General features: G+C 43.6%; 1 pseudogene; it reads right to left on the reverse strand.

Annotated features, from left to right (window-relative positions):
* Nucleotides 1–6,349: 6,349 nt before the first annotated feature.
* On the reverse strand, nt 6,350–10,043 carry LOC100607599 (annotated as a pseudogene).
* Between the last annotated feature and the right edge of the window lie 2,337 nt (nt 10,044–12,380).

The following is a 12,380-nucleotide window of genomic DNA, read 5'->3' on the forward strand; positions in this document are numbered from 1 at the left end:
AGGAGCGGCACTCTCACCGCTGCGGCCCAGGTTCGATTCCCGGTCATGTGAACCAAAAAGTGGAGCAGGACGAGCCGCGGACAAAACCCCTCAGACGCCGGATCCAAGAAAGAAGAGGTTCCTTTCAATCAGCCGGGGGCGTCGGCAGACTCGCATCTTAAGAGCTGAGCACCCCGAAGGAAGACAGACTGCTTAGGCCTTTTCTCAGGGCTTACAACTCTAAGAGGTTCCACGTGAAAGGGTCCTGATGGATTCAGAGCACATGTGCTTAGAGTGGGGGAGGGGGGGTTCATCTTTTCACCTCAGGCCGGCTCATCAGTGGCAGTGGCTGGTCTTGCCACTGACTTCAATCCTCTTGGTTTTCAACTTTTACTTCCTCCTCCTCTTCAGAGACAGGAGACAGAAAGAGAAATGCCTTCTCTCCTCAGGGCCACAGGATGATATGACTCCCAATAATACAGTGAGGAAGGTCGCAATATTACTTATCACAATTAATAATATCAATTATTAATTGATATTAATAATTATCAATATTAATAACTGATCGTATAATTTTAAAAATCAATACCAATAATAATGATAATTAACATTCAAGAGTCATAGTGAAGATAACAATAATTAATATTAACTATTAATAACGCCTGATATTAACAACTGGGACTGATCATATTCATTAGAACACAGTAATATTAGCTCATATTAATTAATATTAATAACCTGAAAACCTTTAATTGGCAATTATTTCTTAACATTAATATTGGTAATTCATATTAATGTGAATCGTAAATGAATAACAAGTAATACTAATATGACTCCTAATACCGCAGTGGGTGTACCCCCACCTGCGATAGTGTTCCTAATGTCCAGGGAAGGAGAGAGCATGGTATTACTTTCAATATCACAATAGGTGTACACCCACCTGACGATATTGATCTGAATAGAATCTCCAGGGGGTGGAGGACCCCCATCGCCCCCCCGCGAGGCGGGTCATAAGAGCCAGCCCCTCTGCCCCCCTGGCTCTTAGGAACCACGGTGGACTCACAGCCTGTTTACCATATTGTGAGTAATATCACCTCCCCCTCTGGAAATTGTCAACTATTGCACAGACGGGTGTACACCAGCTTTGTACAGAGAACGTACACCCGTCTGTATTCGAGTAATATCCTCTTCCTCCCTGAAGATTAAGAACAGTATCACAAGGGTATTTCTACTCTCTGCGATATTGGGTGTCACATCCTCCTATCCCACGTTGCAATTAGAACCCTAACCCTAACCCTACCCTAAACCTAACCCTTAACCCCAAACCCAACCCCAACCCTTAACCCTAACCCTAACCCCTAACCCCAACCCCAACCCAAACCCCAACCCTACCCTAACCCTAACTCTAACCCTAACCCTACCCTAACCCTAACCCTAACCCTAACCCTAACCCTAACCCCTAACCCTAACCCCTAACCCTAACCCCTAACCCTAACCCAACCCTAACCCAACCATAACCCCTAGCCCTAACCCAACCCAACCCCTAACCCTAACCCTAATCCCTAGCCCTAACCCTAAGTCCTAACCCCTAACCTTAACCCTAACGCTAACCCCTAACCCCTAACCCTAACCCTAACCCAACCCTAACCCCTAACCCTAACCCCAACCCCAACTCTAACCCTAACCCGGGCCCTGATGACAACTCTAATCCTAACCCTAGGTTCCTTACTAAGTTTGTATGTACTTTGTTAATGTGGATTATTACGATTACTGTGTGAGGACTGCACAGCAGCATGGGGATTGCCAATCTTACATTAATTTTTTTTATTGAGGCAGTGCATTAGCATTACAGGTGCTTGTGACATGAGTAATGTGGGTGTCATATTTTTGGTGTCATGTCTACATTAGCAGTGCTGCATTTGTGTTTCGAAGCTGCAGTGTGGACCTGGCACTGTGGCCCCTTGCCTTCGCTTGGGAGAACTTTGGTGGGCAAGATTCAGAGGGGCTTTTGGTTTCCCATTTTGCACACTGAACCCTTCTAATTGGTCTCTGAACTTGATTATTCAGGGCTGCAAACAGGAAGGATTTTACTCACCGTCGATGCTGCCCCGAGTTGTCCCAAAGCGAGGCAGCGCCCCCAACGTCTGTGCTGAGAAGAATGGTGCTCCGCCTTGCGTGTCCCCAGGTCTGTGCTGAGCAGAAGCGCTCCGCCCTCGCGGTGCCCTGGCCCGCACGCCAGGTCTGTGCTGAGAACGCTGCCGCTCCAGTCCCCGAGTCGCAAAGGCAGCCCGCCTCGCGATGCCTCGGGTCTGTGCTGTGGCGAACGCAGCTCCGTCCTCGCAAAGGCACCGCGCGCGCAGGCGCGGAGAGGCGCGGCGGCGCTCCGGCGCAGGCGCAGAGAGGCGCGGCGGCGCGCTGTCGCTCCGCGGCGCAGGCGCAGAGATGCGCGGCAGCGCGGCCCCGGTGGGGAGGCGCGGCGCAGGGCAGAGATGCACAGCGGCGCGGCCCCGGTGGGGAGGCGCGGCGCAGGCGCAGACATGCACACCGCCAGGCCGGGGGTTGGGGGGGCGTGGTGCAGGCGCACAGGTGCACAGTCGCACGGCGGGGGGGGGGGGGCGCGGTGCAGGCAGAGAGACGCACGTCGCCGGGGGTGCGGCGCAGAGACGGGTGGAACCTCAGTAATCTGAAAAGCCGGGCACTACAGGACCTGCTTGCTCACGTTGCTGTGCCTCTGCGCCTCCTGCTGGCGCCTAGGGCAACTGCAGCGCCCTCTTGCTTACACTGGTGGCCAGCGCCCCCTGCTGGCGCCGGGGCACGCAGGGCCCTTTTGCTCACAGTATAGTGGCAGCACGCCGCCTGCTGGCAGCTAGGGACGTTGCAGGGCCCTCTTGCTCACAGTGTAGTGGCAGCATGCTCGCCTGCTGGCAGCTGTGGACACTGCTGGGCCCTCCTGCTCCAAGTGTAGTGGTGGCTGGCTCCCCTGCTGGCAGCTGGGGACACTGCTGGGCCCTCTTGCTTTTAGTGTAGTGGGGGCACGCCCTCTTCTGGCCCCTGCGGGCACTACAAGATCCTCTTGCTCCCAGTGTAGTGGCAGCACGCCCCCTGCTGGCAACCAGGGCACTGCAGGGTCCTCTTGCTCATGTTGTGGTGCCCGTGCGCCACCTGCTGGCAGCTAAGGACACTGCAGGGCCCTCTTGCTCACAGTGTAGTCGTCGTATACCCCTGCTGGCAGCTGGGGACACTGCCAGGCCCTCTTGCTGGCAGTGTCGTGGCAGCATGCCACCTGCAGGCAGATGGGGACTATGCAGGGCCCTCTTGCTCCTGGTGTGACGGCTGGCGTCCGCTACTGGCCACCTCCTGCACCACTTAAAGTCGGAGCGCCAGTTATTAAGCCCCATCAGTTCTGTAAATTCAAACTGAAATGGAGCTATTACTGGGGAGAGCTGATGTCCCAGTTCTTGTCTAACTTGGAAGAAAGATTTTCACCAAGAGGCAGTACAAAGATGGCAGATAACTTCATTCAAAAGATTCAAAAGAAATACAGTGTAAAGAGCTTATTGTAGAAAAATAGGGAGGAGTGGACTGATCGTGCATGAAAACAGCCTAAGAGTCCTGCGCAGGGAATTTTATTTTAGACTTCTTCACATTCCTGCCTCTGTCTCAAGTCTCCGCCTGTTTTCTTTGTCCGGTTTTCCTGCTACTGCCTTAGGTCCCCGACTTGCCCCACTTAGGCATGTGGGACCTCCTTGCTGTTGGCTGAGGTACATGTGTGGTGATCAATCCGAATCCACTCTGGCACCAGCCTCTTTCCCGCCATCACAGGCCGGCTGACAGCGGTCACGTTTGTACCTACTGCACCTGCCCATCTCTTTTGAATGTCCTTCTCTGCCCTAATCTGTACTTATGGTGCCAGGTTTCTCTTAAGAATGTCCCCTTTGTTGTTCTTATCAGCATGTACCTAGCAATATTCTGACATTTTTATTGCAGAACGAATGATGGTTGGGGCATCTTAAGAGGAGTTCTAGGGTGTTTCTTTCTGCATAGGTACCTCTTCTCCCTCCTACCTACAATTGACAAGTGCCCATCCACTCCAGCACTAGAGATGCTACTAACGTGAATTTTTGGTGTCCCTCCAGGAGAGCCTTCCCAGGCTTTCTCTTTTTCAGGAGCTCCCCCTCCTGTTCATGTCTAGCTATCTATTCTAACGGAGCCCACTATCCTGTGTCCTTCCCAAAAATAGTGAGGGAATGGTTAATTGGAAGCCATAAGAAATGATATCCGTGTAGATGAAAACTTTACAACTTACACAAATAATCACTCAAAATCATCCTTACACTAAAAATCTAAAACTATACCATTTCTAGAAGAAACTATAGAGAAGAGCTATGTGCCTTTGGGTTTGGTAATGAATTTTAACAACTGACAGAAAAGGTTGATATACACAGAAGAAATGACAATGTGGATTTCTTCATATTCAAAGTTTATACTCTGGAAGAGACCTTGTTAAGAGAACAAAAAGAAGAGCCACATATTGAAGAAAATATTTGCAAAATACAGATCTCAGAATTTGTATTCAAAATATATAAAAATTGTTAAAACTAAACAATAAGTTAAACAGCTCAATTAAAAATGCACACAGATCTGAACAGACACCTCACCAAAGAAGATCTACAGATGCCAAGTAAACATACAAAAAGATACTCAACATAATAGAGAACTGAAAACCACAGTGAGATAGCACAGCTGGTCTATATGTCTTAGAACTGCTAAACTCTTTAAAAAATGACAAATTGCTGGAGAAAAAACAAGAACTCTAAGATTATACGTCAAAACAAAACAAAAAAAAACCTTAAAAATTTCCAAAAATGCTGGTGAGAGAAAAGCTTTAGCCCTCATATGAAGAAGAAAAAAACTTGTTCCATTTTCCAGATACAGAGTTATAATACAAATATAAAATGGGGCAAAGACAAAAACAAATTCTTCTATATAAACTAGTGAATTTTGTAGTTATTGTAATCACATTAGTCAGGGTTCTCCAGAAAGGCAGAATCAATAGGATATATGTAGATAGACAGATGAGAGAGGATTCATTAGGGGAATTCGTTCACATAATTATGGAGGCTGAGAAGTTCCACAATAGCCTGTCTCCGAGTTGGAGAACCAGGAAAGCTGGTAGCATGGCTCACTCCAGACACAAAGGACTCGGAATCAGGGAAGCCAGTGATGTAACTCTGATTCTGAGGCCAAAGGTCTGAGACCCTGAAGTTCTGATGTCAAGGGCAGGAGAAGAAAGATGTTTCCATTTCAGAAGGAGATAATTCACCTTTCCTTTTCCTTGTTGTTCTATCTGGGCTCTCAACCAATTGTATGATGCCTGTATTCATCCATTTTTATACAGCTATGAAGAAATACCTGAGTCTGAGCAATCGATAAAGAACAAAGAGGTTTAATGGGCTGACAGTTCCACATGGCTGCAGGGGCCTCACAATCATGGCAGAAGTGGAAGCAAAGCCGTCCTTCTTCACATGGCAGCAACAAGGAGAAGTGCTGAGCCAAAGGGGAAAAACCCCTTATGAAACCATCAGATCATGAGAACTCACTCACTGTCATGGGAACAGCATGGCAGTAACCACCACCGTGATTCAATCACCTCCCACTGGGTCCCTCCCACGACATGTAGGGATTATAGGAACTACAATTCAAGATGAGATCTGGGTGGGGACACAGCCAAACCATATCAGTGCCCATCCACATTGGGTCATGGTTATCTCAGTGTCTTCCAGAAACACCCTCACAGATATGCCCAGAAATTGTGTTTTACCAGCTATGTGTGTCTCTTAATCCAATTAAGTAGATGTCTAAAATTAACCATCAGAATATTTATGCCCGATTCATGGCTGAAATTTCAGGATGAAAGCTATGAAATCTCTATTTGTGTTTGTATATCTATTAATGTATGTTATATAAATATATGTGATATTTTCCTAACTCCAGATAGCATTGCAAAATTCATTTATAAAATCCTCTAAAAGTGCTCTATTCTAACTTGGCTTGGAAAAAAATAAGCATTTATAAAGAAATATTCACCAAACCCTAGAAATATAGGAAATGATCAAATGTGTTTTAAGTTAACACGATTTGGATAAAACTTAGTTAAATAAGATTAATATAATATTTTTGGTGTAATAAAACAACTATGTCTTCAAAGGTATCACTATTGAATATAAAACAAACATAAATTCCTATTCTGATTGAGTTCTAGTCAAATAAGCTAATATTATACTTACTAGAAATGTAAAATCTTAAAGCTTATAGATTTCATTCTAATTAATTTGTCATTCTTATGAAAAACGTTATTTTCTGATGGTGAAAAGATACACATATATTTAGAGTTAGCCAGCTGGACTCAGTTTAGATGATCCCAATTTTGTTGCGACATCCAAAACATCATAATCAGGAGCCAGTCGAACATATGCCTTCTTCTCCTTATTAGGACAAATGAGGGTGGTGACCTTGGCCACATCACTGTCATAGCGCTTCTTCTTCACAGCCTGTTTGATCTGGCGCTTCTGGCTTTAACATCCACAATGAACACAAGCGTGTTGTTTTCTTCTGTCTTCTTCTGGCTGACTCAGCGGTCAGCGGAAACTTGATGATAGCATAGTGGTCAAGCTTGTTTCTCCTGGGGGTGCTCTTCCGAGGATATCTGGGCTGCCTCTGGAGTCGCAGTGTCTTGGGCTGCCTGAAGGTGAGTGACATGCGGATCTTCTTTTTTGCGTGTGGCTGTGGACACCTTTCAACGCTGCCTTCGTGGCCTTTAAAGCCTTCGCTTTGGCTTCGGCTTTAGGAGGGGCAGGAGCTTCCTTCGCTTTCGGTGCCATCTTGCGAAAAGCGAAAAGCATTATTTCAAAAATAATCTGTTTACAGTAAATCTGCCCAACAGTAGTTTCCAAAGTACTTTTGGTAATTTTTAACCTTAAAGTTAAGCTAAGTAAAAGATTTGCCTTAAATATCTAGACCATTTATAAATAAGATACAATACTAAAACGTTAATTACTGAACATAAATAATTCAAGTTTATATACTTTTGGCTTCCTATTTTTACAGAGAGACTAAAGATATTTTGGCCCATTAATAAACATCTTTTTTTCTGCCACACTGAGAAATTGTATTATGAGGAAACACATCCCTCTAGATGTTGGGAGATGGTATATTCCTACATTTTCTAACCTATGATAGAATGCTAATATACGACAGTTTATAACTGTCTACTTCCTAGTTTTCTCTGGAAAATAAGAGATTACTAAGTATTAAAATTATAATCAATATATGTAAATAAAACTACTAGACATAATAGAATAACTAGAAACAACTCTATGCAAATATGCAAGAAAAGTAGGGCATGTTTCACAGGTAAAGTAGGTCGTATTTTTTATAAGGAAAATGATACATAAGATACAAATAAAAAGAGATACCTAACCTTCCCTGTGTTATATTTGTATGGGTAAAATGTTATGTTTTCAGAAATTATATAAAATTCCTGGAAATGTGTCAATGTCCTCCTTATCCATGCTATGTGCCAGTATAGAGTAATGAGTCATAATTCCAATTATTATTTTAAATTTTGTGCCAGGTGCACCGGCTCATGCCTGTAATCCCAGCACTTTGGGAGGCTGAAGCGGGTGGATCACAAGGTCAGGAGATCCAGACCATCCTGGCTAACCCGGTGAATCCCCGTCTCTATTAAAAATACAAAAATTAGCCAGGCGTGGTGGCGGGCGCCTGTAGTCCCACGCGGGAGGCTGAGGCAGCAGAATGGCGTGAACCCGGGAGACAGAGCTTGCAGTGAGCCAAGATCGCGCCACTGCACTCCAGCCTGGGTGACAGAGCAAGACTCTGTCTCTAAATAAATAAATAAATGTTGTATGCCACAGAAAAAATCGAATATCCTTGTCAGTTGTGGTATAATGAACTCTCATCAGATCTTTCATCACAGCCATTTCATACTCTAGTTATTTAGATATTACTTCCCCCGATGCTTTTCTGAAAGCTCCTGCAATCAGCTACAGGTCAGAATGTTCATCTCCAACACAGGACTCCCTCTGAGACTCACGGAAAAGCCCATGACAGGTACTCTGGTTATAGGCTTCTGAAGATACTGCTTAAATAACTTTAAGACCATGCACTTGACTCAGTGAAGATCTCCAGAAGTCTGGTTGAGAAATTGATGGGTTCATGACACTGCTAACCCAAGATCCAGCAAGACTGGAATTGATTACATGGCACTGAATGAACTGATGAAAATTGATTATAATTTTATAGCTTTTTGGAGCACTGCTGGTTCTTTAATGTTCTAGTTTCTGGATTTAAGAAATCTCTTTCTCTTAATCTAACTGTAACTTACAACAATTTAGTAGATTATACTTTTGTAAACAGAAATGAAGCATTTATCTTTTCTCCCTGCCTGATTTTTGCAGAATTTTGAAATCCTTACTGAATACTCTTATTTTCACGATGATATAGTTGTTAGCAAAAGTCCAGTAAGAATCTATTAGCCTTATAACAGGACATAATTGGAAATTTTGGTTATTTTACTGGAATATCATATTTAGGAAGTGTACCTAAGATCAGTTATGACCAGCAATTTTAAGGAAGTAAGGTTGACTTTTATGGAGACAATGCTTACAAAGCACTGTGAGAAATGGGAAAGTTCTTCCTCAAAGATTATAAAGTCACAGCTATCCACTATTTTTGTGTGTGTGTGTGTGTGTGTGTGTGTGTGTGTGTGTGTGTTCCAAACCAGTTGTCCTAGCTTGCTCCAGCAGGCCTGGACAGAACTAGACAAGCCCCAGCCCGTAGTGCATGCCATTCCTTATTTGGAGATGCTTCCTTAACTATCCCTGGGCAACTTCCTTTTCTTTCTTTGTTCTATTCCCCTTACCTAATTAAGAAAGTTTTAAACTAATAGCCAATCAGGTAAAGTGTAAAATGTGAGGTCCTATTTCAGCCAATGGAAACTGGACACAGCACTAGGGTAGACACATCAGGTTATAAGTAACTCTGTCTCCCTTGTTTGGTGTGCTCTTGTGGCTGGACAGCTATTGAGTAGCAGCCTTTATGCAGAAAGTAAAGCTCGCCTCGCTAAGAGATCATTTGTTTTCATGTTAATTCTCTTTTTTTTTTTTTTTTTTTGGAACACCAAAAACTTCATTCCCAACAGCACTCTGAGAAAAGCCAGCCTGATACCTAGATTACAGGGTTCGCAGCCTTACAGGTTAGTAAAGAAGGTCATTTCCTGGTGGGCCCAGGAATTTAGGGATATTTTGGGGGCTTCAAGAGGAGAGGAATTCACACAAAGCTATGAGGACTGCAGCTGAAATCTGATAGTATGTTCTTAGCTTGGCTTTTAGCCTGAATTAGACCTTTAAAAGTGAAATCTGAGATTCTGTATGAAAACTCCCAGCAAAGAAACTTGAAAGCACCTATGTAGTCATCTCCTGTTCTTGCTGCACTTATGTAAATAATCAAGCAAAATCTAACAAAACTAGACTGATTTTTAAAACAAGAATAGTCTTACTTTATGATCAAAAATGATGGTTACTACAGAGAGAAATTTCATGTTTCAATGGAAAACTACAACGTGGCCAGGCATGGCAGCACATGCCTATAATTCCAGCACTTTGGGAGGCCAGGAGTTCAAGACCAGCCTGGGTGACATGGTGAAACCCCATCTCTACCAAGAATACAAAACTTAGATGGGCATGATGGCATGTGCCTGTAGTCCCAGCTAACCATGAGGCTGAGGAGGGAGGATCACTTACACCCAGGAGGTAGAGGTTGCAGTGAGCTGTGATTGCACCTTTGCACTCCAGCCTGGGCGACAGAGCCAGACCCTGTCTCAAAAAACATTTTTTTTAAAGGAAAACTATAGCTATTGTGAACTATCAGATTCTAGTCTTGTTTCTTGTTTTGGGGCTATTTTTACCTCTTTATAAACTGGATCCTGCCATCTGATGAATTTTGTCCCACAATGATACTTGTGGAATAAGAAGCCAAGTATTGTCTCTCCTACTAACATATCTATTGTCAGTTAATTTGAAGGTCTCCAGCCCTGGAACAAAGTTAGAAGAGGAAGGTTTTGCTCCCCATAATGCATAAACAAATTGTGGTACATTCATGGACTGGAATACTATTTAGCCATAGAAAGGAACAAGCTATCAGCCCACACAAAGACATGAGTGAATCTGGCATGCACACTGCTAAGGGGAAGAAGACAGTCTGAGGAGGATACACACAGTGTGACCTCATTTAATGAGACACTGGAGAAGGCAAACTACACAGATGGGAAGCCATTGGCTCCATGGGGTGGGGGTTTAAAGCATTCCATATGATACTTTAATAGTGGGATATCTGCCACAATGCATTTGTCAAAATATGCAGAATTTCATGGCCAAATGGGTAAATCAAACTCTATTCAAATTAAATAAAATTACTCAGGATGTGGAGTATCCCAGGACAGAATACATCATGTGAAAAAGAATTTATGCTACAAATCACTGCGGTTTGGATGTAGTTTGTCCCCGCAAAAACTAGTGTTGATATTTGACCCCCAATGTGGCCGTGTGGGGCTGTGGGGCGTAGTGGACAGTGTTTGGGTCATGGGGACGGATCCTTCATGAATAGATTAACGTCCTCCATGGGGGTGAGTGAGTTCTGCTCTCACAGGAGTGGATTAATTCCTGCAGGAGTAGGTAATTAAAAAGAGTCTGGCTTCCTTGGCTTCCCTCTTGCTTTCACTTTTGCTGTGTGATCTCTGGTGCACCCCTTGTTCCCCTTCCACTCTCCACCATGAGGTGAAAAAGACTGAGGCCCCACCAGATGCAACTGCCCAATCTCAGACTTTCCAGCCACCAGTATTGGGAGCCAAATGAACCTTTTTTACTAATAAATTACCCAGCCTCAGGTATTCTGTTACAGAAGCACAAAATGGACTAAGACACAAATGTAGGTAAAAACTCACTGAAGGTGCAGGGAAAATGGGGTTGACCTAAGTCACGCTGAAAATGAATAGAATCTGTAGGCTGAAGGTAAATGAACTATACTTCATCAGTGGATTCCATTTTATAAAGTTCTTTCCAACAGAAGCAATTGTGAACAACTGTAAAACCACAGTGTCTGTATCTGGAATAAAACAATGACTTACATAAGTCGCAGATGGTGGGAACCAGGTTTCTCACTGTTGAAGTGGGAGGTTACAAATTAGCAAGGCGAGAAGGCTAGAATGATCCCTGTGATAGTAGATCAGGGGTGGAGACATCAACGTAAACTTATGTTTAGTTTAATGCAGATACACACAGTTCTACATAGAAAACTTTATAATTAGGTGTGTGTAGGTAGGTTAGATACACACATGTACTTCCTAGCATTGCTAATGAGGGACAAGATACAATGTGCTCATTCAGCAGCCAGATGTAAGTTTTCCTGCCATTCTGAAAGGAATCAGGCTCTTTGAAGAAATGTCTGATACTAGAACTGGGACAGTAAATATAGGAGCCAGGATAATCTGGAAGTATCAGAAAGTAAGTAAGTACTAAAAAAATTAAAATATATCAAAGAAAAATAAGAGCCAATAAAAACAGCTACCGATGGCCAACACAGGAATGAATTGTGCAACATAATGCAGCAGTGTTGAGTAATAACTAAAGCTTAAAGTAATTATCTAGGTGTCTGTATTTGTATACATAGGCGAATGAGCAAATGGAGTTGCATAGAAATCTCCTTTGCAAAAGAATTCCAAATAGTTGATGTAGACACTCAGCCATCAAGAAGATGGAGCCAACTCCTCACTCCGTAAGTGTGGGCTCTGCATAGTGACTTGCTCCAAAAGAACACATGCAGTATGGACAGGGAGGAAAAATAACTTCACAGTGGAGAAACCTGACAAATGGTAGCTCTGCCAAACGATCCAAGTGAACATCAAAGGTGACAGTTCACCTTGAGAACATGAAGTGACAATGGGGGACATTCTACAAAATTCCTGACCAATCCTCCTCAGTACTATCAAGGTCATCATGACATGGAAAGCCTGACGTCACAGCCAGGAAGAGCCTACGTGATGACTACATGTCATGCGGGATCCTGGGTGGGATCCTGGGTCAGAGGAAGACAGAACTAAGGGAATCCAAATGAAATATGAACTTTAGTTAATAATAGTCTATCAGTGTTGGTTCATTAACTGTGACAAATTATGTAAGATATTAATGAGCCATGTGAGACACACGGATAGAAGATGTTAATGAGAGGAAACTAGCTTGCGGCTACATGGGAAATCTCTGCTCTTTTTTTGGCAATTTCTACGTAAGTAAAAAAAATATGTAAAATAAAACTTTATTTAAAACAGT

Source organism: Nomascus leucogenys, chromosome 17, assembly GCF_006542625.1.
Source record: "Nomascus leucogenys isolate Asia chromosome 17, Asia_NLE_v1, whole genome shotgun sequence".
Classification (NCBI taxonomy): Eukaryota; Metazoa; Chordata; class Mammalia; order Primates; family Hylobatidae; genus Nomascus; species Nomascus leucogenys.